Source organism: Somniosus microcephalus, chromosome 7 (assembly GCF_052327205.1).
Source record: "Somniosus microcephalus isolate GS21.2 chromosome 7, FLI_Smic_1.0, whole genome shotgun sequence".
In the NCBI taxonomy this organism is placed as follows: Eukaryota; Metazoa; Chordata; class Chondrichthyes; order Squaliformes; family Somniosidae; genus Somniosus; species Somniosus microcephalus.
The window spans coordinates 36913886-36941564 of NC_140993.1; the positions used below are offsets into that span (position 1 = coordinate 36913886).

The 27679-nt window shown below is 47.3% G+C and overlaps 1 protein-coding gene across 15 annotated transcripts in view; it reads right to left on the minus strand.

The window, feature by feature from the left end:
- Positions 1 to 27679, minus strand: part of LOC147114610 (focal adhesion kinase 1) — a 630568-nt gene that overhangs the window by 559140 nt on the left and 43749 nt on the right. The window lies entirely within an intron of this gene.

A 27679-nucleotide genomic window follows, 5' to 3' on the forward strand; every position in this document is an offset into this window, starting at 1 on the left:
GGGTCTTCATTGCAAGAGCATTTGCGTACAGGAGCAAGAATGTCTTACTACAGTTATACAGGGCTTTGGTGAGACCACACCTGGAGTACTGTGTGCAGTTTTGGTCTCCTTACCCAAGAAAGGATATACTTGCCATAGAGGGAGTGCAGTGAAGCTTCACCAGACTGATTCCTGGGATGGCAGGACTGTCGTATGAGGAGAGATTGGGTCGACTCGGCCGGTATTCACTAGAGTATAGAAGAATGAGGGGATCTCATTGAAATGTATAAAATTCTGACAGGGCTAGACAGACTGGATGCAGGGAGGATGTTCCCCCTGGCTGGGGGGTCTAGAACGAGGGGTCACAGTCTCAGGTTACGGGGTAGGACATTTAGGACTGAGATGAGGAGAAATTTCTTCACTCAGAAGGTGGTGAACCTGTGGAATTTTCTACCACAGAAGGCTGTGGAGGCCAAGTCAATGAATATATTGAAGGAGATAGATAGATTTCTAGACACAAAAGGTATCAAGGGGTATGGGGAGAGAACAGGAGTATGGTATTGGTATCAACAGCAGGAATATGGTATCACTGCAATAGTCAGAAATGATATTGGGTCAAAGGATCAGGGTAGTGAAACAGTTTGGGTGGAGAGAAGGAATAATAAGGGGAAAAAGTCACTAGTGGGCGTAGTCTATCGGCCTCCTAGCAGTTGCAACTCTATTGGTCGGAGTATAAATCAGGAAATAGTTGGGGCTTGTAATAAGGGAACAGCTATAAATCATGGGGGATTTTAACTTTCATATTGACTGGACTAATCAAATTGGGCAGGGCAGCCTTGAGGAAGAGTTCATAGAGTGCATTAGGGACAGGTTCCTTGAGCAGTATGTAACTGAACCAACCAGGGGGCAGGCAATCTTAGATCTGGTCCTGGGTAATGAGACAGGATTAATAAAAAATGTCCCAGTAAAGGATCTCCTTGGAATGAGTGACCATAATATGGTTGAATTCCAAATTCAGTTGGAGGGTGAGAGAGTTGGCTCTCAAACCAGCGTACTGAGCTTAAATAAAGGAGACTATGAAGGTAGGAGAGTAGAATTGACTAAAGTGGCCTGGGAAAACAGATTAAAGTGTAAGACGGTACAAGAGCAGTGGTCTACATTCAAGGAGATATTTCACATCTTTCAAGATAAATATATTCCACTGAGGAAAAAGGGGAGTAAAAGAAAAGACAGTCTTCCGTGGCTTAGTAAAGTAATAAAGGATAGTATCCGACTGAAAACAAGGGCATATAAAGTAGCCAAATCTAGTGGGAGGATAGAAGATTGGGAAGCATTTAAAAGCCAGCAAAGAATAACTAAAAGATTAATTAAGAAAGGGAAGATAGACTATGAAAGTAAACTAGCAAAAAATAAAAAAAGATAGCAAGAGTTTCTACAGCTATATAAAGAGGAAAAGGGTGGCTAAAGTGAACGTTGGTCCCTTAGAGGATGAGACCAGGAAACTAGTGGTGGGGAACATGGAGATGGCAAAGACGCTGAACAAATATTTTGTATCAGTCTTTACAGTAGAGGACACTAAAAATATCCCAACACTGGACAAACAGGGGGCAATGGGGGGGGGGGGGGGGGGGGGGGGGGAGGAGCTAAACATGATTAAAATCACTAAGGAGATGGTACTCGGTAAAATAATGGGACTTAAGGCGGATAAATCCCCCGGACCTGATGGCCTACATTCTAGGGTCTTGAGAGAAGTAGCGGTAGGGATTGTGGATGCATTGGTGATTATTTTCCAAAACTCCCTGGACTCAAGAAAGGTCCCGGCAGATTGGAAAACTGCTAATGTAACACCCTTATTTAAGAAGGGAAGTAGACAAAAAGCTGGAAACTATAGACCAGTTAGCCTGACGTTGGAGTCCATTATTAAGGAAACGGTAACAGAGCATTTGGCTAAACATAATTTAATAGGACAGAGTCAGCATGGTTTTATGAAGGGGATGTCACGTTTGACAAATTTGCTCAAATTCTTTGAGGGCATAACAAACAGGGTGGATAAAGGGGAACCAGTGGATGTAGTGTATTTGGACTTCCAAAAGGCATTTGACAAGGTGCCACACAAAAGATTACTGATCAAGATAAAAAATCACAGGATTGGGGGTAATATACTGGCATGGGTGGAAGATTGGCTATCTAACAGAAAACAAAGAGTTGGGATAAATGGTTCGTTCTCGGGCTGGCAATCAGTAACTAGGGGTGTTCCGCAGGGGTCAAGTGCTGGGGCCCCAACTCTTTACAATCTAGATTAACGATTTGGAGGAAGGGACCGGGAGTGCAACATATCCAAGTTTGCCGACGATACAAAGATGGGAGGGAAAGCAGTGAGTGAGGAGGACATTAAAAACCTGCAAAAGGACATAGGCAGTCCAAGTGAGTGGGCAGAGATTTGGCAAATGGAATATAATATTGGAAAGTGTGAGGTTATGCACTTTGGCAGAAAAAAATCAAAGAGCAAGTTATTATCTAAATGGAGAGAAACTGCAAAGTGCTACAGTACAAAGGGATCTGGGGGTCCTGGTGCATGAAACACAGAAGGTTAGTATGCAGGTACAGCAGATGATCAGGAAGGCCAATGGAATCTTGGCTTTTATTGCAAGGGGGATGGAGTATAAAAACAGGGAAGTCTTGCTGCAGTTATACAGGGTACAGGTGAGGCCACACCTGGAATATTGCGTGCAGTTTCGGTTTCCATATTTAAGAAAATATATACTTGCTCTCGAGGCGGTTCAGAGAAGGTTCACTCAGTTGATTCCGGAGATGAGGGGGTTGACGTATGAGGAGAGGTTGAGTAGATTGGGACTCTACTCATTGGAGTTCAGAAGAATGAGAGGCGATCTTATCAAAACATATAAGATTGTGAGGGGGATTGATCAGGTGGATGCGGTGAGGATGTTTCCACTGATGGGTGAGACTAGAACTAGGGGGCATAATCTTAGAATAAGGGGCTGCCCTTTCAAAACTGAGATGAGGAGAAACTTCTTTACTCAGAGGGTGGTAAATCTATAGAATTTGCTACCTCAGAGAGCTGTGGAAGGTGCAACATTAAATAGATTTAAAACGGAGATAGACAGTTTCCTAGCAGATAAGGGAATTAGGGGTTACAGGGAGAGGGCAGGGAAGTGGACGTGAGTCTAGGTTCGGATCAGCCATGATCCTCTTGAATGGCGGAGCAGGCCCAAGGGGCCGTATGACCTACTCCTGCTCCTATTTTTCTATGTTACAGCACAGAAGCAGGCCATTCAGCCTGTCGAGCCCATGCCGGCCCTCTGCAAGAGCACTTCAGCTTGACCCACTCCCCTACCCTTTCCCCATAGCCCTGCAAATATTTTTCCTTCAGGTACTTATGCAATTCCATTTTGAAAGCCACAAATGAGTCTGCCTCCACCACCCTTTCGGACAGTGCATTCCAGATCCTAACCACTCGCTGCGTAAAAAAGTTTTTCCTCAAGTCGCCTTTGGTTCTTTAGCCAATCAATTTAAATCTGTGTCCTCTGGTTCTCGACCCGTCCACCAATGGGAACAGTTTCTCGATCTACTCTGTCAAGACCCCTCATAATATTAAACACCTCCATCAAATCTCCTCTGCTCCAAGGAGAACAAACCCAGCTTCTCTAGTCTATCCACATAACTGAAGTCCCTCATCCCTGGAATCATTTTCGTAAATCTTTTCTGCATCGTCTATAGGCCTCCGAACAGTTGCAACTCTGTTGGACGGAGTATCAATCAGGAAATAGTTGAGGCTTGTAATAAGGGAACATCTATAGTTATGGGGGATTTTAACTATCATATTAATTGGACAAATCAAATTGGGCAGGGCTGCCTTGAGGATGAGTTCATTGAGTGTATTAGGGATGGGTTTCTTGAGCAGTATGTAACTGAACCGACCAGGGGGCAAGCAACCATAGATTTGGTCCTGCGTAATGAGACAGGATTAATTAAAAATGTCCTAGTAAAGGATCCCCTTGGAATGAGTGACTATAACATGGATGAATTCCATATTCAATTGGAGGGTGAGAAGGTTGGATCTCAAACAAGCATGCTAAGCTTGAATAAAGGAGACTATGAAGGTATGAGAGTGGAATTGAGTAGAGTGGATTGGGAAAATAGATTAAAGGGTAAGACGATACATGACCAGTGGTGTACATTTAAGGAGTTATTTTACAACTTCCAAAAAATATATATTCCACTGAGAAGAAAAGGGTGTAAAAGAAAAGACAGCCATCCGTGGCTAAGTAAAGAAATTAAGGATAGTATTCGACTAAAAACAAGGGCATACAAGGTAGCCAAATCTAGTGGGAGGATAGAGGATTGGGAAAACTTTAAAAGACAGCAAAAAATAACAAAAAGATTGATTAAGAAAGGGAAGATAGATTATGAAAGTAAATTAGCAAAAAATATAAAAACAGATAGTAAGAGTTTTTATAGTTATATAAAAAGAAAAAGGGTGGCTAAAGTAAATGTTGGTCCCTTAGAGGATGAGACCGGGAAATTAATGGTGGGAAGTATGGAGATGGCAAAAACACAATGAATATTTTGTATCAGTCTTTACAGTAGAAGACACTAAAAATATCCCAACACTGGACAAACAGGGGGCTATGGGGGGCGGGGGGCGGGGGGGAGGAGCTAAACACGATCAAAATCACTAAGGAAATGGTACTCGGTAAAATAATGGGACTCAAGGCGGATAAATCACCTGGACCTGATGGCTTACATCCTAGGGTCTTCAGGGAAGTGGCGGTAGGGATTGTGGATGCATTAGTAATAATTTTCCAAAACTCCCTGGACTCGACAAAGGTCCCGGCAGATTGGAAAACTGCTAATGTAACACCCTTATTTAAGAAGGGAAGTAGACAAAAAGCTGGAAACTATAGACCAGTTAGCCTGACGTTGGAGTCCATTATTAAGGAAACAGTAACAGAGCATTTGGCTAAACATAATTTAATAGGACAGAGTCAGCATGGTTTTATGAAGGGGAAGTCACGTTTGACAAATTTGCTGGAGTTCTTTGAGGAAGTAACATATAGGGTGGATAAAGGGGAACCAGTGGACGTAGTGTATTTAGACTCCCAAAAGGCATTTGACAAGGTGCCACACAAAAGATTATTGCTTAAGATAAAAAATCACAGGATTGGGGGTAATATTCTGGCATGGATAGAGGATTGGCTATCTAACAGAAGGCAGAGAGTTGGGATAAATGGTTCATTCTCAGACTGGCAATCAGTAACTAGTGGTGTTCCGCAGGGGTCAGTGCTGGGTCCCCAACTCTTTACAATCTATATTAACGATTTGGAGGAGGGGACCGAGTGTAACATATCAAAGTTTGCAGATGATACTAAGATGGGAGGGAAAGTAGTGAGTGAGGAGGACATAAAAAACCTGCAAGGGGACATAGACAGGCTAAGTAAGTGGGCAGAGATTTGGCAGATGGAATACAATACTGGAAAGTGTGAGGTTATGCACTGGCAGGAAAAATCGTAGAGCAAGTTATTATCTTAATGGCAAGAAACTGGAAAGTACTGAAGTACAAAGGGATCTGGGGGTCCTGGTGCACGAAACTCAAAAGGTTAGTATGCAGGTACAGCAAGTGATTAAGAAGGCCAATGGAATGTTGGCTTTCATTGCTAGGGGGATAGAATATAAAAATAGGGAGGTATTGCTTCAGTTGTACAAGGTATTGGTGGGACCGCACCTGGAATACTGTGTGCAGTTTTGGTGTCCATACTTAAGAAAAGACATACTTGCTCTCGAGTCAGTACAAAGAAGGCTCACTCGGTTGATCCCGGGGATGGGGGGGGGTTGACGTATGGGGAGAGGTTGAGTAGATTGGGACTCTACTCATTGGAGTTCAGAAGAATGAGAGGCGATCTTATTGAAACATATGGGATTGTGAAGGGGTTGGATCGGGTGGATGCGGGGAGGATGTTCCCGATGATGGGTGAAACTAGAACTAGGGGGTATAGTCTTAGAATAAGGGGCTGCTCTTTCAAAACTGAGATGAGGAGGAACTACTTCATTCAGAGGGTGGTAGGTCCATGGAATATGCTGCCCCAAAAAGCTGTAGAAGCTACATTACATAAATTTAAAACAGAAATAGACAGTTTCCTAGAAGTAAAGGGAATTAAGGGTTACGGGGAGCGGGCAGGAATTTGGACATGAGTCTAGGTTCGGATCCGTCATGGCCCTGTGGGTAGCGGAGCGGGCCCAGGGGCCGTGTAGCCTGATCCTGCTCCTATTTCGTGTGTCTAATTCTGTTAGATTCAGGAGATGGTTCTGTGATAGTAGATTGGCAGTTAGGATCAGATCAGCCATGATCTTATTGAATGGCGGAGCAGGCTCGAGGGGCCGATTGGCCTACTCCTGCTCCTATTTCTTATGTTCTTATCTCGAAGGCCTTCACATCCTTCCTAAATTGGACACAATACTCTAGTTGAGGCCGAACCAGCGTTTTAGAAAGGTGGTTCATAATTTCCTTGCTTTTGTACGCTTCTATTTATGAAGCCCAGGATCCCGTATGCTTTTTTTAACCGCTTTCTCAACCTACCCTGCCACCTTCAATGATTTCTGCACATATACCCTCAGGTCTCTCTGTTCATGCACCCCTTTAGAATTGTACCTTTAGATTATATTGCCTCTCCTCATTCATCCTAGCAAAATGTATCACGTTGCACTTTTCTGCGTTAAATTTCATGTCTCATGTCCGCCCATTCCACCAGCCTGTCTATGTCTTCTTGAAGTCTATCGCTATCCTCCACACTGTTCACTATAGTTCCAAGTTTTGTGTTACCTGCAAATTTTGAAATTCTGCCCTGTACACCCAATTCCAAGTCATTAATCTATATCAAGAAAAACAATCGTCCCAGTACAGACCCCTGGGGAACACCACTGTATACCTTCCTCCAGTCCGAAAAACAACCGTTCACCCCTGCTCTCTGTTTTCTGTCACTTAGCAAATGTCGTATCCATGCTGCCACTGTCCCTTTTATTCCATGGGCTTCAACTTTGCTGGCAAGCCTATTATGTGGCACTTTATCGAACACCTTTTGGAAGTCCATGTGCCCCATGTCAACCGCACTGCCCTAATCAACCTTCTCTGTTCCCACATCTAAAAACTCAATCAAGTTACATTGCCTTTAACAAATCAGTGCTGGCTTTCCTTAATTAATTCACAGTTGTCCAAGTGACTGTTAATTTTGTCCCCGATTGTCATTTCTAAAAGCTTCCCCGCTACCGAGGTTAAACTGACTGGCCTGCAGTTGCTGGGTTCATCTTTACACCTTTTTTTGAGCAAGGGTGCAACATTTGCAAGTCCTCCAGCACCACCCCCATATCTCAGGATGATTGGAAGGTTATGGCCAGTACCTCCATGATTTCCTCCTCAACTTCCCTCAGCATCCCAGGATGCATCCCATCCGGTCCTGGTGACTTATCAACTTTAAATACAAACAGCCTTTCTAGTACTTTATCAATTTTTATCTCCTCCGGTATCTCAACTACCTCCTCTTTCATTATGACTTTGGCAGCATCTTATTCCTTGGTAAAGACAGATGCAAAGTACTCATTTAGTACCTCAGACAAGCCCTCTGCCTCCATGCGCAAGTCTCCTTTTTGGTCCCTAATCGGGCCCACCCCTCCTCTTGCTACCTGTTCTGGTTACTATTTGGTTGACTCTTAACTACCCTCTGAAATGGCCTAGCAAGCCACTCAGTTGTAACAAACTGCTACGAAACACAGTAAGAAGAATGAAACCGGACAGACCGCCTGGCATCGACCTCAGCACCGGCTACGGACACGGCACATCCAGCCCAGTCGACCCTGCAAAGTCCTCCTCTGGGGACACTGTGCCAAAATTGGGAGAGCTGTCCCAGTCTAGCCAAGCCGCAGCCTGACAGTCATACTCACACAATCATACCTTTCAGCCAATGTCCCAAACTCCTCCATCACTATCTCTGGATATGTCCTGTCCCACCGGCAGGACAGGCCCACCAGGGGTGGCGGCACAGTGGTATACAGTCGGGAAGGAGTGGCTCTGGGAGTTCTCAACATTGACTCCAGACCCCATGAAGTCTCATGGCTTCAGGTCAAGCATGGGCAAGGAAACCTCCTGCTGATTACCACCTACTGCCCTCCCTCAGCTGATGAAACAGTACTCCTCCATGTTGAACACCACTTGGAAGAAGCACCGAGAGTAGCAAGGACACAGAATGTACTCTGGGTGGGGGACTTCAATGTCCAACATCAAGAGTGGCTCGGTAGCACCACCACTGACTGAGCTGGCCGAGTCCTGAAGGACATAGCTGCCAGCCTGGGCCTGCGACTGGTGGTGAGAGAACCAACACGAGGGGAAAACCTACTTGACCTCGTCCTCACCAATCTACCTGTCGCAGATGCGTCTGCCTTGACAACATTGGTAGCAGTGACCACCGCACAGACATTGTGGAGATGAAGTCTCGTCTTTACACCGAGGACGCCCTTCATTGTGTTGTGTGGCACTACCACCATGCTAAATGGGATAGATTCAGAACAGATCTAGCAGCTCAAAACTGGGTATCCATGAGGCACCATGGGCCATCAGTAGCAGCAGAATTGTATTCCACCACAATCTGTAACCTCATGGCCCGGCATATCCTTCATTTTACCATTACCATCAAGACAGGGGACCAACCCTGGTTCAATAAAGGAGTGTAGAAGAGCACTCCAGGAACAGCACCAGGCATACCTAAATATGCGGTGCCAACCTGGGGAAGCTGCAACATAGGACTACATGCATACTAAAAAGCAGAAGCAGCATGCTATAGGCAGGGCTAAGCGATCACACAATCAATGGATCGATCAAAGCTCTGCAGTCCTGCCACATCCAGTCGTGAATGGTGGTGTACCATTAAGCAACTAAAAGGGAGGAGGAGGCTCCATGAATATCCCCATTCTCAATTATGGTGGAGCCCAGCACGTGAGTGCAAAAGATGAGGCTGAAGCGTTTGCAACCATATTCAGCCAGAAGTGTCGAGTGGATGATCTATATCGGTCTCCTCCTGGGGTCCCCACCATCACAGAAGCCAGTCTTCAGCCAATTCGATTCACTCCACGTGCGATCAAGAAATGGCTGAGTGCACTGGATACAGCAAAGGCTATGGGCCCCAACAACATCCCCGGCTATCGTGCTGAAGACTTGTGCTCCAGAACTAGCCGCGCCTCTAGCCAAGCTGTTACAGTACAGCTTCAACACTGGTATCTATCGGACAATGTGGAAAACTGCCCAGGTATGTCCTGTCCACAAAAAGCAGGACAAATCCAATCCGGCCAATTACTGCCCCATCAGTCTACTCTCAATCATCAGCAAAGTGATGGAAGGGACGGTGCTATCAAGCGGCACTTACTCACCAATGACCTGCTCACGGATGCCCAGTTTGGGTTCTGCCAAGACCACTCGGCTCCCAACCTCATTACAGGATTGGTCCAAACATGTCCAAAGGAGCTGAATTCCAGAGGTGAGGTGAGAGTGATTGCCCTTGGCATCAAGGCAGCATTTGACCGAGTGTAGCATCAAGGAGCCCTAGTAAAACTGAAGGGAATCGGGGGGGGGGGGGGGGGGGGGGGGGGAAACTCTCCACTGGCTGGAGTCATACCTAGCACAAAGGAAGATGGTTGTGGTGGTTGAAGGTCAATCATCACAGCCCCAAGACATCAGGGCAGTGTCCTAGGCCTAACCATCTTCAGCTGCTTCATCAGTGACCTTCCCTCCAACATAAGGTCAGAAATGGGGATGTTCGCTGATGACTGCACAGTGTTCAGTGCCATTCACAATTCCTCAGATAATGAAGCAGTCCATGCCCGCATGCAACAAGACCTGGACGACATTCAGGCTTGGGCTGATAAGTGGCAGGTAACATTCGCGCCACACAAGTCCCAGGCAATGACTATCTCCAACAAGCGAGAGTCTAACCACCGCCCCTTGACATTCAACGGCATTACCATCGCCGAATCCCCCACCATCAACATCCTGGGGGTCACCATTGATCAGAAACTGAACTAGACCAGCCACAAAAAGTGGCAACAAGAGCAGGTCAGAGGCTAGGTATTCTGCAGCAAGTGTCTCACCTCCTGACTCCCCAACGCCTTTCCACCATCTACAAGTAAGGAGTGTGATGGAATACTCTCCACATGCCTGGATGAGTGCAGCTCCAACAACACTCAAGAAGCTCGACATCATCCAGGACAAAGCAGCCCGCTTGATTGGTACCCCATCCACCACCTTAAACATTCACTCCCTCCACCACCAGCGTACCGTGGCTGCAGTGTGTACCATCTACAGATGCACTGCAGCAACACGCCAAGGCTTCTTCGGCAGCACCTCCCATACCCACGACCTCTTCCACCTAGAAGGACAAGGGCAGCAGGCGCATGGGAACACCACCACCTCCAAGTTTCCCTCCAGTTCACACACCATCCTGACTTGGAAACATATCGCCGATCCTTCATCGTCGTTGGGCCAAAATCCTGGAACTCCCTACCTAACAGCACTGTTGGGAGTACCTTCACCACACTGACTGCAGCAGTTCACCACCACCTTCTCATGGCCAATTAGGGATGGGCAATAAATGCTGGCCTTGCCAGCGACGCCCACATCCTATAAACAAATTTAAAAAAAATTTATATGCCTATAGAAGACTTTTGAATTCCCTTTTATGTTAGCTGCCAATCTATTCTCATACTCTCTCTTTGCCCCCCTCTTAGTTTTTTTTTCACTTCCCCTCTGAACTTTCTATATTCGGCCTGCTTCTCACTTGTATTCTCAACCTGACATCTGTCATACGCGCTCTCTTTCTGCTTCATCTTACTCACTATCTCTTTCGTCATCCAGGGAGCTCTGACTTTAGTTGCCCTACCTTTCCCCCTCGTGGGACTGTACCTCGACTGCACCCAAGCCATCTCCTCTTTAAAGGCAGCCCATTGTTCGATTGCAGTTTTGCCTGCCAATCTTTGATTCCAATTTACCCGGGCCCAATCCATTCTCAACCCACTGAAATTTGCCTTCCTCCCATCGAGTATTTTTACTCTAGGTTGCTCCATGTCCTTTTCCATAGCTAATCGAAACCTTAGATACTATGATCACTCTTCCATAAATGTTCCCCTACTGCTCCACTTGACCCACCTCATTCCACAGAACCAGAACCAGCAATGCCTCCTTCCTCAGGCTGGAAACGTACTGATCAAGAAAGTTCTCCTGAACACACTTCAGAAATTCTTCCCCCTCTCTGCCCTTTACACTATTACTATCCCAGTCTATATTAGGATAATTGAAGTCCCCCATTATCACTGCTCTATAGTTCTTGCACCTCTCTGTAATTTCCTTGCAAATTTGCTCCTGTATATCTTTTCCACGAGTTGGTGGCCTATAGATTACACCTAGTAGTGTAATGGCACCTCTATTATTTCTCAACTCTAACCAAATAGATTCTGCCCTTGACCCCCTCCAAGACATCCTCTCTCTCCAGCACTGTAACATTCTCCTTAACCAATACTGCCACCCCACCTCCTTTCTTTCCTTCCCTATCTTGCCTGAATACCTTATATCCAGGAATATTTAAAACCCAATCCTGCCCTTTTTTGAGCTAGATCTCAGTTATCACCACATCATATTTCTATGTGGCCATTTGTGCCTGCAGCTCACCAACCTTATTTACCACGCTTTGCGCGTTTACACACATGCACTTTAAACCTATCTTAGACCTTCTTGTATTCTCTCTTAATCTGACTCCACCCAATACCTTACTATTTCTTACTCTAGTGCTATCTGTCTCTCCTAATCCTTTGTGCACGTGTTTCTCCTTTCTAATGCTACATCCTGGTGCCCATCCCCCTGCCAAAGTTGTTGAGCTGGAGTCTGAGCTGCAGACATTGCGATGCATCAGGGAAGGGGAGAGTTACCTGGACACTTTGTTCCAGGAGGCAGTCACACCCCTTAGGTTAAGCAGTACTTTAGAGTTAACCAATGGTCAGGGACAGGAGGGTGTGACTGCGAGTCAAGAAGGTATGGAGACCCAGGATATAGTGATGGAGAAACCTCAGCCCTTGACCTTGTCCAACAGGTACAAGGTACTTACTGTCTGTATGGATGAGAACAAGGCCTGCAGGGAGGATGGGCAAACTGACCACAGCACCGTGGTACAGGCCATTCAGGTGGGGGGGGGGGCGGGGGGGGGGGAAGTAAAAAGGAATGTGGTAGTGGTAAGCGACAGTATAGTCAGAGGGATAGATACTGTTCTCTGCAGCCGCGACTGGGAGTTCCGAAGGTTGTGTTGCCTGCCAAGTTTAAGGCTACCTCCTGCAGGGTTAAGAATATCTCCTCACGGCTGGAGAAGAACTTGGAGTGGGAGGGGGAGGATCCAGTTGTCACAGTCCACGTAGGAACCAATGACATAGGTCGAACTAAGAATGAGGTTCTGCCGAGGGAGTTTGAGGAGCTAGAATCCAAAGGTAAGAATCTCTGGATTGTTATCTGAGCCACGTGCAAATTGGCATAGGGACAAACAGATTACAGGTTTAAATGTGTGGCTCAAAGAGTGGTGTGGGTTTCAGTTCATGGGGCACTGGCACCAGTGCTGGGGAAAGAGGGAGCTGTTCTGTTGGGACGGGTTCTACCCAGTGTCCTGGCGAACCAAATAACTAGGGCAGCAGACAGGGCTTTAAACTAATGGAGGAAAGGGAGGATTCAGGAAAGAGTAAATTTAAAAGCAGCAAGAGAAATGTCAAGACTCTAAGAGCAGAGTAGAGTTTGGGGTAAAAATAAGCAGAGTGTGTCAGGAAGGGACAAAGTAACAAAGGTAATAAAACATCAGTGACTAAGGTGACATCAGGGAAAAATAGAAATAAGTCAAAGCTGAAGGCACTATATCTGAATGTGTGAAGCAGTCGCAACAAAATAGATTAATTAATAGAGCAGATGAATAGGTTTGATCTAATCGCCATAACGGAGACGTGGTTGCAAAGTGACCAAGGTTGGGAACTAAATATTCCAGGATACTTAACTTTTAGAAGAGATAGGCAAAATGGAAATGGAGGAGGGGTAGCCTTGATGATAAAGGATGGGATAAAGACCGTAGAGAGAAAAGGAACCTAGCTCGGAAAATCAAGAAGTAGAATCAGTTTGGGTGGAGCTAACAAAAAGCAAGGGGCAGAAAACATTGGTAGGAGTTGTTTATAGGCCCCCAAACAGTAGTTGTAATATAGGGCAGAGTATAAATCAGGAAATTAGAGGCACATGTTGTGAAGGACTAGCCATGATTCAGAGAAATACATGATACCATGAACAGATTTCTAATATTATTAATACATGATATACTGGGTTTAAAAAGTTGTAAAACCTCAGACATAGAAGCCTGTTCTCTGTTTACAGCCTGAGATAAAGATCAGTTGATAACAAAGTTGTAAACAAGCTTTGAAATGGGAATTAGTTAAATATACTAAAACAATGAAAGATTGACGCAAACCATTGGTGCTTCTGAAAGGTCTACGGTTTGCAACAAACACAATGAGAATGCCCAGTTTAAAGTGTTAAGAGTTAACACGTAAAACAGAAACACAAACATTAAAAGACCCATGAGCCTTTGAAAACATATCAAGTAAAGAAACACCTGCTGGTCAAATAGTTTTATGTTAAACTTGGGAGACAGGAACCATAAGATTAAATATGTAACCAATTGAGATAGCTAGAAAACAACTAAGCACACAGTTAAAGTGGTTTTGATTTACACATTGTAAAATAATACCAACAAGGACACTTTGAAGATATAACTTCAATAGAGGCACCAAGCAATTACATTGTGTTTGTAATAAACTTGGAGCAGCAGAGTCACAATGTCTGCTAAAAACCAGTAAAGCCAATATTAAGAATTGAATGAAGAATCTTTGATAAGAATGATATCAAACAGAAGCCATTGCCGTCATATTTTTATGATGGTTTTTGGAACACCTAAAGGGTAGAGAAATAATTATGCATGCAATAGTTGAATTGACAGTAAGAAAAGATAGAAAGCATTCAAACAGAAGTATCAATAAAGACAATTAGCCGACATCAGCAGAGAACATCAAAGAAACCACCACTGCCAAAAGAGTATAAAAATAGACCTTTTCAACAGAAAGGCAGAACTCGCTGAATGGGCAAAGTGTTTCTCAACTCTTCAGAGGCATCTCTGTAAGTCTTTAACTATGAGTCTCAGGAAGTCAAAGTGATTGATTTTGGTGGATGTTCTGGATTTAGAAATAAGAAAGAAATAAGAAATGTAACGAAGTAAAGATTTGAAAATAAGGATCTCTGAGAAATAAGAAAAGTAAGTTATCTGTATTTTGAATTGTTAATGTTACAACTGATTCAACAGCTGTTAACTGAATGTCGGCTCTTAAATAAAACTATATATTTTTAAGTTTTGAAGAAGGGTCAAACCCAAAACGTCAACTCAAATTTCTATCCACGGATGTTGCCTGACTTGCTGAGTTTTTCCAGCATTTTCTGTTGTTATTTCGGATTTCCAACATCTGCAGTATTTTGCTATCGTTATATATTTTTAGAATTGTCTCAAAGAGTAATTCTGTATAAACTCGCGAACCCAAATTCTGTACACTCTTTTGTAAGGAGTTGCAGAATTCTGGGGGGGTATTCCGGACCCTCATAATATCTGGAAGGTTACAGTCTAGTTCAACTTATTAAAAGTACTATCTGGAGGACGGTAATATCTTCAGTCGTTCCTTTCCTTTAGGGAGAAATAGCCTGAACCATTAGACCCGTTTAAGCGTCTTATGGAATTCGGCTATCTCTAACTTAAGTTGAGGGTGAACATCTGGGGAATACGCCTGATCTGGGATAGCCCAAAAGGGCTAGGACTGTAATTATCCCTTCAATGTAAGAAGGGTAATACAGTAATCATGGGGGACTTTAATCTACATATAGACTGGGCAAACCAAATTTGCAGTAATAGTATGAAGGACGAATTCATGGAATGTATGCAAGATAGTTTTCTAGATCAGTATGCTGAGGAACCAACTAGGGGACAGGCTATTTTAAATCTAGTATTGTGCAATGAGAAAGGGTTAATTAATAACCTTGTAGTAAAGGGACCTTCAAGGAAGAGTGACCATAATGTGATAGAATTTTATAGAGCTTGAAAGTGATTTAGTTAAATCTGAAACTAGGGTTTTAAATCTAAACAAAGCAAACTATGTAGGTATGAGGGGCAAGTGGGCTAAGCTAGATTGGGAAACTACATTAAAAGATATGACAGTAGACAAGCAATGGCTAGCATTTAAAGAATGAATACATAATTTACAACAAATATACATTCCTTTAAGACACAAAAACCCCACAGGAAAAGTGGTCCAACCGTGGCCAACAAGAAAAGTTAAAGATAGTATTAGGTTAAAGGAAGAAGCTTATAATGTTGCCAAAAAGTGTAGTAAGCCTGCAGATTGGGAGGATTTTAGAATTAAGCAAAGGACGGCCAAGAAATTGATAAAGAAAGGGAAAATAAAATGAGAGTAAACTAGCAAGAGACATAAAAACAGACTGATACAAAGATAGGCGGGAAAGCAAGCTGTGAGGAGTACACAAACAGTCTGCAAAGGCATACAGATAGGTTAAGTGAGTGGGCAAAAATTTGGCAGATGGAGAATAATGTGGGAAAATGTGAGGTTATCCACTTTGATAAGAAGAATAAAAAAGCAAAATATTATTTAAATGGAGAGAGACTACAGAATGCTGCAGTACAGAGGGATCTGTAACACAAAAGTTACCATGTAGGTACAGCAAGTAATTAGGAAGGCAAATGGAATATTGGCCTTTATTGCAAGGGGGAATGGAGTATAAAAGTAGGGAAGTCTTGCTACAACTGTACAGGGTGTTGGTGAGATGACACTTGGCGTACTTCGTACAGTTTTGGTCTCATTTTAGGAAGGATATACTTGCATTGGAGGTAGTTCAGAGAAGGTTCACTAGGTTGATTCTGGCGTTGAAGGGGTTGTCTTATGAGGAAAGGTTCAGCAGGTTGGGTCGGAGTATAGAAGAATGAGAGGTGATCTTATTGAAACATAAGATTCTCAGGAGGCTTCACAGGGTAGATGTAGGATGTTTCCTCTCGTGGGGGAATCTAGAATTAGGGGGCATAGTTTCAGAGTAAGGGGTCGCCCATTTAAAACGGAGATGAGGAGGAATTTCTTCTGAGGATCGTAAATCTTTGGAATTCTCTACCCCAGAGAGCTGTGGAGGCCAAGTCACTGAATATATTCAAGGTGGAGATAGACAGATTTTGAAAAACAGGGGAATCAAGGGTTTTGGGAAGCGGGCAGGAAAGTGGAGTTGAGGCCAAGATCAGATCAGCCATGATCTTACTGAATAGCAGAGCAGGCTCAAGGGGCTGAATGCCCTACTCCTGCTCCTATTTTTTATGTTCTTCTATAAGTATGTAAAAATGAAAAGATTAGCAAAAGTAAATGTGGGTCCCTTACAGGCTGAGACAGGATAAATTATAATGGGGAATAAGGAAATGGCAGAGAAATTAAACACTTTGCATGTCTTCACGGAAAATGACGCAAAAATCTTCCTGGAAATAGTGGAGGACCAAGGGTCTTGCGAGAATGAGGAACTGAAATAAATTAGTATCGGTAAAAAAAAAATAGTACTGAAGAAATTAATGGGACTGAAAGCCGATAAATCCCCTGGACCTGATGGCCTCCATCTCAGGGTTTTAAAAGAGGTGGCTATAGTGATAGTGGATGCATTGGTTGTCATCTTCCAAAATTCCATAGATTCTAGAACGGTTCTATAAGGATTCCTGATTATAATCGCTCAACCTTTGGTGGCCGTGCCTTCTGTTGCCTACGCCCTAAGCTCTGGAATTCACTGCCTAAACCTCTCTGCCTCTCTTTCCTCCTTTAAGACGCTCCTTAAAACCTACCTCATTGACCTGCCCTAATTTATCCTTATGTGGATCGGTGTCAAATTTGTCATAAAATGCTCCTGTGCAACGTTTTACTACGTTAAAGGTGCTATATAAATACAAGTTGTTGGTCCCACGGATTGGAAGGTAGCAAATGTAACCCCACTATTTAAGAAAGCAGGGAGAGAGAAAACGGGGAACTACAGACCAGTTGTAGGGAAAATGCTAGAATCTATTATTAAGGACGTGGTAACAGGGCACTTCGAAAATAATGATAGGATTGGGCAGAGTCAACATGGATTTATGAAAGGGAAATCATGTTTGACGAATCTGTTAGAGTTTTTGAGGTTGTAACTAGCAGAATAGATAAGGGGGAACCAGTGGATGTGGTGTATTTGGATTTTCAGAAGACATTCGATAAGGTTCCACACAAGAGGTTATTAAACAAAATTAGGGCTCAAGCGATTGGGGGTAACATGCTAGCATGGATTGAGGATTGGTTAACGGACAGAAAACAGAGAGTAGGAATAAACAGGTCATTTTCGATTTGGCAGGCTGTAATCAGTGGGGTACCGCAAAGATCCATGCTTAGGCCTCAGCTATTCACAATCTGTATCAATGATTTGGATGAGGGGACCAAATGTAATATATACAACTTAGCTGATGATACAAAGCTGGGTGGGAATAGAAGTTGTGAGGAGGATGCAAAGAGGCTTCAAAGGGATATAGACAGGCTAAGCGAGTGGGCAAGAACATGGCAAATGGAATATAATGTGGAGAAATGTGAAGTTATCCACTTGGGTAGAAAAAATAGGAAAGCAGAGCATTTTTTAAATGGAGAGAGATTGGGAAATGTTGGTGTTCAGAGGGGCCTGGGTGTCCTTGTACACGAATCACTGAAAGTTAACATGCAGGTACAGCAAGCAATTAGGAAAGCAAATGGTATGTTGGCCTTTATTACAAGAGGATTTGAGTATAAGAGTAAAGATGTTTTACTGCAATTATATTAGGGCCCTGGTGAGACCACAGCTGGAGCATTGTGTACAGTTTGGGTCTCCTTACCTAAGGAAGGATATACTTGCCATAGTGGGAGTGCAACAAAGGTTCACCAGACTGGGTCCTGGGATGGGGGGGTTGTCCTATGAGGAGAGATTGAGTAGACTAGGCCTATATTCTCTGGAGTTTAGAGAATGAGAGGTGATCTCACTGAAAAATAAAAAATTCTTTCAGGGTGTGGTAAACCACGTTCACTATCGTATCACTGTTAGTAGTTAGCACTGTTCACCACTGTTCGTTATAACTGTATCACTGACCACTATTGTATCACGGTACGAGGTCGCCTCTTGCCACACTGCTATACCTGGGATGACCACTGCCGACTCCGCCTTGGCTCCACCCACCAGGCCAGGTATAAAGGTGAGCGACTGGCTGGTATTCCTCCTGCTTGGATCGGATCACCCACGAGAGTGGGCTGTTATTTAGTCAATAAAAACCTTTAGTCACCTTCGTAACTCTTCGCCTTTTATTGGAGGAATTGATAGGTATATCAATTTTATTGACTAAATTTAATGATGTCCGACAACGAGTCACAACCGGCGGAGGAGCCACCAGCGCAGCTCCCAGGAGCACAGCCACACCAGCCAGCTTGGCTGCGAGCCCTCAGACCGCCGTACCTGGACCTGAACCCACGAGCAGCAAACTCAGCCGCAGACTTTAAACACTGGCTGGTCTGCTTCGAATCATACCTGAGAGAATCCAGCGTCCCTCAGGCATCCAAACTAAGTGTCCTGCAGGCACAACTGAGCCCGAGAGTATACACTCTCATCGAGGACATGACTACCTACGAGACCGCCATCAACCTGCTGAAACAGAAGTACCGGACCCCGGTAAACTACATGTACGCTAGGCACCTCCTAAGATCACGGCCGCAACAGCCAGGAGAATCAGTAGCCGAATTCTCACAGGCGCTATATGCACTCGCCAGGAACTGTGACTTTAAATCGGTGTCGGCAGCCGAAAATACTGAAGATAATATCCGCGACGCATTCCTGAAAGGCCTACGGTCCGAGTACTCACGGCAAAGACTGCTGGAAGCTAAAGACCTCAGCATGGAAAAAGCTGAAGCCCTCGCTATCTCCCTGGAAGTGGCCCACCAAGATCAGGAAGCATTCACCAGGTACTGCTCGCGACCCTGGGACTCGGGCCCGACCCCTACCACAGCACCCTTCCCAGCGCCGCCCCCGGGACCTACCTCTGCGTCGGCGTCCCGGACCCGACCGGCCCCGCCACCCCCGGCACCGGCCCCGACATCGGGCATCCGCGATCGGGCCGCCGGCTGTTTTTTTTGTGGCCAGGAGAAGCACCCGAGGTCGCGCTGCCCAGCCAAGAACTCCATATGTAAAACCTGCCTGAAGAAAGGCCACTTCTCCAAGGCCTGCAGGAGCGGATCCTCAGAGGCCAGCAGTGCCGCATGCGAACTATGGGGGCGGCCATCTTCGTTTAGGGCAACTGAGGCCAGCATCCCCACACATGAGTCATGGGGGCGGCCATCTTTGTTTAGGGCAACTGAGGCCAGCATCCCCACACATGAGTCATGGGGGCGGCCATCTTTGATTAAGGCAACCGACCCCAATAGTGCCTCATGGGGCCCTACCTCGTGGGAGACGCCATTTTACTCACCACGCCCGACCGCCTCGCCCGCAGATGACAACGACTCGCTCAGCTACACACTAGCTTCCGTCACCCTGGACCAAGCCCGCCCGCACCATCTGTCCAAGTCAATGATGGACATCAAAGTGAACGGCCACGCCACGACCTGCCTGTTCGACAGCGGAAGCACGGAGAGCTTCATCCACCCAGACACGGTGAGCCACTACTCCCTCTCTGTCCTACCAACGCGCAGCCGAATCTCGATGGCATCGAGGTCCCACGCCACGGACATCAGCGGCTACTGTGTCGTGACCCTGTCGGTTAAGGGCACGGAGTATAAAAACTTTAAACTCCTCGTCCTCCCCCATCTCTGCGCTGCCGTCCTACTAGGGCTGGACTTCCAATCCCACCTCCAAAGCGTAACCCTAGCATACGGTGGACCCCTCCCCCCACTCACAGTCAACAACCAGCAAACGTTAAACCGCCCACCGCGTAACACCTGCAGCCTCTCCACCCTCAAGGTCCCGCCACCCTCTCTGTTTGCTAACCTTACCCCTGACTGCAAACCCGTCGCTACCAAAAGCAGGCGGTATAGCGCCGGGGACAGAGCCTTCATTAGCTCTGAGGTGCGGCGCCTCCTGAAAGAGGGCATTATCGAGGGGAGCAGCAGCCCCTGGCGTGCCCAGGTCGTAGTCGTAAAGACCGGCGATAAAAACCGCCTGGTCATCGACTACAGCCAGACCATAAACAGATATACCCAGCTGGACGCATACCCCCTCCCCCGCATATCTGACATGGTCAATCAGATTGCACAGTATAAAGTATTCTCGACCATCGACCTGAAGTCGGCCTACCACCAACTCCCTATCCACCCTGAGGACCGCCAGTATACCGCCTTCGAGGCGAATGGGCGCCTATACCACTTCCTTAGGGTCCCCTTCGGTGTCACTAATGGGGTCTCGGTCTTCCAAAGGGAGATGGACCAGATGGTTGACCAGAACGAACTGCAGGCTACATTCCCCTACCTAGATAACGTCACTATCTGCGGCCGCGACCAGCAGGAACATGACGCGAATCTGGAGAAATTCCTCCGTACGGCCCAACGGCTGAACCTCACCTACAATAAGGAGAAATGCGTGTTTAACACCACGTGCCTTGCCATCCTCGGCTGCGTAGTGGAGAACGGAATCATCGGCCCCGACCCAGAAAGAATGCACCCCCTCATGGAGCTACCCCTCCCCCACTGCCCTAAAGCACTTAGGAGAACCCTGGGGCTTTTCGCCTACTATGCCCAATGGGTACCCAATTACGCGGACAAAGCCAGACCCCTCCTGAAAGCCACTTCCTTCCCCCTCACGGAGGAGGCGTGCGCGGCCTTCTCCCTCATTAAGGGAGACATAGCCAAGGCCACGATGCACGCAGTGGACGAGTCCATCCCCTTTCAGGTGGAGAGCGACGCATCCGACTTCGCCTTAGCCGCCACCCTAAACCAGGAGGGGAGGCCAGTGGCCTTCTTCTCAAGGACCCTACAGGGCCCCGAGATCCGACATTCGTCGGTCGAGAAAGAGGCCCAGGCGATCGTGGAGGCAGTACGGCGCTGGAGGCACTACCTGGCAGGCAAACGATTTACCCTCCTCACCGACCAGCGTTCGGTGGCTTTCATGTTTAATAACAAGCTGAAGGGCAAAATCAAGAATGACAAGATTTTGAGATGGAGAATCGAGCTCTCCACCTACGATTATGAGATCTTGTACCGGCCAGGCAAGCTGAACGAATCCCCTGATGCCCTTTCACGAATGACATGCGCCAGCGCGCATATCGATAGGCTTCAGACCCTCCACGACCAGCTCTGCCACCCCGGAGTCACCAGACTCTACCATTTCATTAAGGCCCGCAACCTGACCTACTCCATCGAGGAGGTCAGGACCATGACCAGGAACTGCCAGACCTGTGCGGAGTGCAAACCGCACTTCTATAGGCCGGACCGAGCAAGCCTGATCAAGGCCACCCGCCCCTTCGAGCGCCTGAGCATCGACTTTAAGGGGCCCCTCCCGTCCTCTGACCGTAATGTGTACTTCCTCAACATCGTTGATGAGTACTCCCGTTTCCCCTTTGCCTTCCCCTGCCCCGACATGACCAGTAGCACGGTCATTAAGTGCCTGAATGCCCTCTTCGCCTTGTTCGGGTTCCCGAACTATATACACAGCGACCGGGGCTCCTCCTTCATGAGCGAGGAACTCCGGCAATTCCTCCTAGAGAGAGGTATTGCAGCAAGCAGGACCACCAGCTACAACCCCAGAGGTAACGGTCAGGTGGAAAGAGAGAACGCGACAGTATGGAAGGCCGTCCTCTTAGCCTTAAAGTCTAAGGGCCTCCCAACCTCCCGCTGGCAAGAAGTCCTCCCGACAGCGCTGCACTCCATCCGGTCATTACTTTGCACGGCCACTAACACCACCCCCCATGAACGAATGTTCGTTTTCCCCAGGAAGTCGACTACGGGAACCACTCTACCAACCTGGCTGACCGCCCCGGGGCCGGTCTGGCTGCGGAAACACGTGAGGACCCATAAAACGGACCCCCTGGTCGAGAGGGTGAACCTCCTGCACGCCAACCCCCAGTACGCCTACGTGGCGTACCCAGACGGGCGGGAGGACACTGTCTCCCTACGAGACCTCGCACCCTCAGCCGATCCGGAAACACCGCCACCACCCCCCCCAACCTCAGTCCAGGTAGACGGCATGCCGGAACCCCACGAGCCCTCGCCGACCACGCAAACACCAGCATCAACACCGGATAAGGCACCAGCACCGGATAAGGCAACACCACCGCTGCGGCGATCGGAGAGGCTTACGAAGCCTCCGGACAGACTGACCTACCAGAATTGGTAGTACACTTCACCCCGCCGGACTTAATTCTAAACAAGGGGTGAATGTGGTAAACCACGTTCACTATCGTATCACTGTTAGTAGTTAGCACTGTTCACCACTGTTCGTTATAACTGTATCACTGACCACTATTGTATCACGGTACGAGGTCGCCTCTTGCCACACTGCTATACCTGGGATGACCACTGCCGACTCCGCCTTGGCTCCACCCACCAGGCCAGGTATAAAGGTGAGCGACTGGCTGGTATTCCTCCTGCTTGGATCGGATCACCCACGAGAGTGGGCTGTTATTTAGTCAATAAAAACCTTTAGTCACCTTCGTAACTCTTCGCCTTTTATTGGAGGAATTGATAGGTATATCACAGGGCTTGACAGGGTAGATGCAGGGAGGAGGTTTCCCCTGGCTGGTGAGTCTAGAACCAGGGATCACAGTCTCAGAATAAAGGGTCAGCCATTTAGGACTGAGATGGAGAAGAAATTTCTTCACGCAGAGGGTGGTGAATCTTTGAAATTCTCTACCCCAGAGGGCTGTGGAAGCTCAGTCCTGGAGTATATTCAAGACAGGGATTGATAAATTTTTGGATATTAAGGGAATCTGATGCCCTCCCTCCTGCACCATCTCTCCAGCCACGCATTCATCTGATCTATCCTCCTATTTCTATACTCAACTGTGATCTCCACAGCTTTGAGCTTTATTAGCAATCTCTCAAGTGCAATTTAATCAAATGCCTTTTGGAAGTCTAGTTACACAATCTTGTAGTTTACCAGTCAATCTAGGTTGATACTCTAAGAAATCAAGCAAGTTAGTCAGGCAGGATCTTCTCCATATAAAGCCATGTTGATTGCAGTTTGAGGTAGTTGTACCGATAATCCTTAGATTTAATAATGATAATCAATTCCATTGTATTACAGATTGACGTGCGGCGAAGATCATGTCCATTGTGCCCCTTAGTGGGCGGAATCCACATTGCGACTCTGGGAGGAGCTCTTTGGCCACTGGGAGAAGGCGATTGAGGAGGATTCTTGCGATTACTTTCCCTGTGGAAGATAGCAGGGAAACTCCTCTGTAATTACCGCAATCGGACTTGTCACCTTTCTTGAAGATGGTCACAATTACGGCATCTCTCAGATCCCCTGGCATGCTCTCCTCCTTCCAGATAAGAGAAATGAGTTCATGAATTCGTGCCAGGAGTGCTTCTCAGCCATGCTTTAGTGCTTCGGCAGGGGATTCCATCTGCTCCAGAGGCCTTGTTGTTCTTCAGTTGTCGGATGGCCTTTTCAACCTCATGCCGGGCTGGGGTTGTGCGGAGATGGTGACGGGTAACATGCTGTGGGATGGAGTTGAGGACACTCGTGTCGAAGAGAGAGTCTCGGTTAAGGAGATCTTCGAAGTGCTCCTTCCAGCGGGCACTGACTGCTTCCCTGTCCTTGATGAGTACCTCTCCGTTCTTGGCCCGCAGTGGGGAAGGGCTTTGGGTGCTTGGGCCGTAGATAGTCTTGACTGCGCTAAAGAATCCACGCACGTCGTGGTTGTCGGCTAGCTGCTGGATCTCCTGCGCTTTCTCCACCCACCATCTGTTCTTTAGGTCGCGAGTTTTTTGTTGGACCTCTGCCTTCAGGCTTCTGTAGAGCTGCTTTCTTGCTCGAGTTCTGTTGCTGTTTCCAGATCAGAAATGCCTTGTGCTTGCGGCTTATTAGCTCCTGGATCTCCTGGTCATTCTCGTCGAACCAGTCTTGGTGTTTCCTGGTTGAGTGACCGAGCGTCTCTTCACCGGTGCTAATTATGGAGGCTTTGAGTGCAGACCAGACGAGAAATGCATGGAACAGCAGCAACCACTGTACATGGCCTTCTTTGATCTCACAAAGGCCTTCGACACTGTCAACCATGAGGGATTATGGAGTGTCCTCCTCAAATTTGGCTGCCCTCAAAAGTTTGTCACTATCCTCCGCCTGCTTCATGACGACATGCAAGCCGTGATACTGACCAACGGATCCACCACAGACCCAATTCACGTACGAACCGGGGTCAAGCAAGGCTGTGTCATCGCACCAATGCTTCTCTTAATCTTCCTTGCTGCAATGCTCCATCTCACCCTCAGTAAGCTCCCCACTGGAGTGGACCTAATTTACAGAACAAACGGTTTAACCTCCGTTGGCTCCAGTCCAGATCCAAGGTCGTCCCATCCTCTGTCATCGAATTACAGTATGCAGATGATGCTTGCGTCTGCGCTCACTCGGAGGTCGAACTCCAAACCATCGTCAACACCTTCACCGAAGCATACGAGAGCATGGGCCTTACACTAAACATCCGTAAGACAAAGGTCCTCTACCAACCTGCCCCCACCACACAGTGCTACCCCCCTGATTATCAAAATCCACGACAAGGCCTTGGACAACGTGGACCACTTTCCATACCCATAACAAGGGCAGACGTCGACAACGAAGTCCAACACCGCCTTCAGTATGCCAGTGCAGCCTTCAGTCGCCTGAGGAAGAGTGTGTTTGAAGACCAGGACCTCAAACCCAGCACTAAGCTCATGGTCTACAGGGCAGCAGTGATACCTGCCCTGCTGTATGCCTCAGAGACATGGACCATGTACAGCAGGCACCTCAAAGCACTCGAGAGGTACCACCAACGCTGCCTCCACAAGATCCTGCAAATCCATTGGCAGGATAGGCGCACCGACGTCAGTGTTCTTGCTCAGGCCAACATGCCCAGCATCGAAGCTCTGACCACGCTCAATCAGCTCCGATGGACGGGTCACATTGTCCGCATGCCCGATACGAGACTCCCAAAAAAAGGGCTCTACTCAGAGCTCCAGCACGGCAAGAGAGCCCCAGGTGGGCAGAGGAAACGCTTCAAGGACACCCTCAAAGCCTCCTTGAAAAAGTGTAACATCCCCACCGACACCTGGGAATCCCTGGCCCAAGACCGCACAAAGTGGAGAAGAAGCATCCGGGAAGGCGCCGAACACCTCGAGTCTCTTCGCTGGGAGCGAGCGGAAGCCAGGCGCAGGCAGCGCAAGGAGCGCACGTCAACCCAAGCACCCCACCCATCTGCCCCTTCAACCACCGTCTGCCCCACCTGTGACAGAGACTGTAGGTCCCGCATTAGACTAATCAGTCACCTGCGAGCTAATTTTTAATGTGGAAGCAAGTTATCCTCGGTTCCGAGGGACTGCCTAAGAAGATGATTACAGATAATTCCAAGTAAGGTGAATGGGTCTGTAGATGACAGTGTCAGTTTTGTCATTCTTTATAGATAAGGGCACCAAGCTTGTTTCCAACCTACTGGCACTTCACCATGATACACTGACTTGTTCTTCGTGACTGCCGGTGTATTGAAAATCTCCACACTATCAACACTCCAGGTAAAAATATTATCAAATCCTGGGAATGTATTAGTTTTAAACACTTAGGGGGAAAAATTGGGTCGCACCCCCTTTGGGATGCTACTATTAGCGCCCCCGCGCCTGAAATTCACCGGTAGCACCCCAAGAGGGAGGCAGGGCGTTACTGGAAGCGCCCACCTCCCTCTTGGGGCACTGCAAGTGAATGTCACGCGCTGCGTGCCGCAGCGCCACATTCTGCGACACTGCGCGCCGCGGTACTGCAGGCCTTCCTCCCCTTACTAAAGGAGGGGGGCCCAGCTGGGCCACCAGGGATCAAAGTGCCGGCAAAAGAGCCCGGCACTGAAGAGCAGTGCCGGGCTCCCGGAGCACAGCCAGCACTCTGTGGGGGGGCTGAACAGAAGGCCAGGGACAGCAAAGCGAGCAGGTGCTGGCAGGGGGCCAGCAACAAAAATGGCCACCCGGCACCTTCCGTTTAATTTGCCCCCCCCCCAGTCGCAGGTCGGCCCCCCCCTGACCCCGTCAGACAAGTGTCCGGTGGTAAGTCAGGGGACGCTACCGAAGATCGTGGCCGGGGTGCTGCGCACGGCGATGACGTCATCGCCGGCGGCGCAGTGCCACGGGGCACTAACCGTTGCCCTCCCGCTGAATTTCGCGAGGCATTAGTGGCGCGACGCCCAGACACTAGTTTCTTTGCGCCCTGTTAGCGTTAGCCCTCTTAGGGCGGTAACAGGAGGCGCAAATCAACCAAATTTTTCCCCCTTTGAGCTTACCTAGGACTTCCATGTCAGTTACAGGAAACTTTGTGCTATCCGGCACCGATGGGACCGAGCTGTTGCCGTCCCATCAATACTGCCGGACAAACCAGCGCTAATGTTGAAACATACGGAGATTTTGAGCTCCGTATCTGGCAACAAACCCTGTTGCTTCTAAACAGTCGGCCGTACCTTGCAAGCGTCTCTGTAGCTTAGCAACAGCTTCAGCGAGACCTTGCAGAGCCTGACTGATGAAAAAAAGCAACGAAAAGGGAAAAAAACCTAACGAAACGGCTCCTGATTTTTGCCGGTGGCTCGAGCATTCCGGACAGTTAACCTCCGGATAAACCAAAGTTTCCTGAATATCACCGTCTCAAATTTTAAGCCTCATGCTTTTCCTTACATAAGTAGGAGGAGCAGGAGTAGGCCATACGGCCCCTCGGGCCTGCTCCGCCATTCAATAGGATCATGGCTGATCCGAATCTAGACTCACGTCCACTTCCCTGCCCTCTCCCCGTAACCCCTAATTCCCTTATCTGCTAGGAAACTGTCTATCTCCATTTTAAATTTATTTAATGTTGCAGCTTCCGCAGCTCTCTGGAGTAGCAAATTCCATAGATTTACTACCCTCTGAGTGAAGAAGTTTCTCCTCATCTCAGTTTTGAAAGGGCAGCCCCTTATTCTTAGATTATGCCCCCTAGTTCTAGTCTCCCCCATCAGTGGAAACATCCTCCCCGCATCCACCCGATCAAGCCCCCTCACAATCTTATACGTTTCGAATACTTTGTACTCATTCAGAATATTCGCTATTATGTTCACTCAGTTGCAAGCCCATTAACATCTTTTAATGTTCTCGCCTCAACAGTCCTCTTGCTTTTGTCGTACTGCAAAAATGTTTTCGTTATATTTTCCCTCTGGAGCTACAGTTCTCCCCCACAAGGTCTCTCTCCATCGCTCTGATCATCCTTTTTTTTTATAAATGTGTTTCTGCATGTTTGTGTTTTTCCCAGTAATTCCCTTCCCCTTTCTGTTGGATTTCTGGAGGTCTTTACTTGAATTTTCTCTTTACTTCACTTTTACAT